Source organism: Lepus europaeus, chromosome 7 (genome assembly GCF_033115175.1).
Source record: "Lepus europaeus isolate LE1 chromosome 7, mLepTim1.pri, whole genome shotgun sequence".
NCBI classification, from domain to species: domain Eukaryota; kingdom Metazoa; phylum Chordata; class Mammalia; order Lagomorpha; family Leporidae; genus Lepus; species Lepus europaeus.
Window position 1 is genome coordinate 52250812 of NC_084833.1, and position 1657 is coordinate 52252468.

Below are 1657 nucleotides of genomic sequence, written 5' to 3' on the forward strand. Positions count from 1 at the left end.
CTCAGAGGGTGGGGTGTGCAGGGCCACAGCCCAGGCCTCAGTGGGGGGCTGTCGGCGCAGAGATGTCAGGCCCAGCTCAGCCGGGACCTACACCCGCTCACCACGCATGCTCCCATCTCAAGCGTGCTGAGCCCAAAGTGGGGGAGATGCACCTCCCCCTGTTTTAATCACTGGTTTGGCTTTGTTGACTACTTGCTAGAATCCTACACCTTCGGAAGCTGGGATAACAACACCCACCAGTGAGGCTGAACACAGGAAGAGTCCAACAGAGTTAAGTACCTGATCAGTGTTCGTTCTCCTGTGCGGTTTAAGAAAGCACACAGGCCCCCAGGGCGATGGGCAAGAGGTACAGCCAGTGACTCTCTGCAGGGCATCAAGAAGAAGGCAACAGGGCGCCAGGGGTGTCAAGGCTCCTCAAGTAAGAGGAGGGACTTGGTCCATGCTGGCCAACTCCAAGGACCCCCTGGCTTGTCTCTTCCTGGACAGGTCCCACTTGGAAAGAGTACTCGTGGTACAGGAATGTATAAAATATTTATTCAAGGAAGAAAGCAGCATTAAATTAGAAGTGTGGGGCCGGGGTACAACAACCAAGGCAAGAGGCAGAAGAAAGGAGCCTCGAGGGTCCACTTGAGGGTGGTTCCTGGGCCACCGGCAGAGAGCTGAGGAGGAGAGGGGACAAAGGGGAGGCCTCCGGAGTCCCCTGGAGCTTCAAAGAGAGAGTGGGGAGGCGGAGAGAAAAGAGGCCGAGGGAGAAAGGGCAGGAAGATAAGAGTGCAGGGCGAAGTTCTCAAGTTCTCCCTTTCTGGCACGAAGAACAGCAGGTCCTCCTCAGGGGGAATTCAGGCCCCCGTGAATCCCCCTTCCCACCCTGAGGTGGCCTCCTCAGCCCTGCAGCCTCCAGGCCACCCACCCACAGGGCACAGAGGTGACAGCTGCCAGTGGGTGCAGTGAGGAGGCTGGGACTTTGCGTATTTCCCTCCAGATCTGGCCGTCAATGCCTGAGCTCCTGTGAGCCTGCAAGTTGGCTGCCTCTGCACAAATCGCCTTGCAAAGTCCTCCCCTGGAATCGGCTGACACTGACCTACATGTTAGGGACACTATTTTAAGGGAGGTCGCACTGGACCACTGGGTTTCCTGCAGAGCCTCATTCCCAAATGGACTGGAGGCAGCCTCTCGGGTTTCGAGGAGGTGGCAGCTTTGATGGCTCTGACTGAGCAGCCCCTTCCCCAGCATACCCGCCTGCAAAGCACGGACGATCTTTGAAGCGCACCTGAAAAACAACACACAAAGCTACTTCAAACGGTTTGGGCAATTAAAGGAGATTTATTGTGGGGCAAAAAAAGATTTTTTTTTTGAAATCTATGCATATGAGGAGTCTTCAAAAAGGAGGGATTCCTGAAGGAGGCGATTGCTGAAGACTGGCTTGGGGGTTTTATACATTGGTAAATGAGGAACTCTCCCCGATTGGTTGGGAGAAATGGAAATAAGGCATTGAGAAGTGACTATTTGGATTGGTTAGCTGGGGGAAAGTCTCCAATCATGGGAGCTGGTAGCTTGACTTCTCTCAGGGCCTCTGAGACCCATCTCCAGATGCTGGGGGATGGGTTCCTGTCTACCTAGCCTGCATCAAGAATCAGTCTTAGAGTCAGCACTGTGG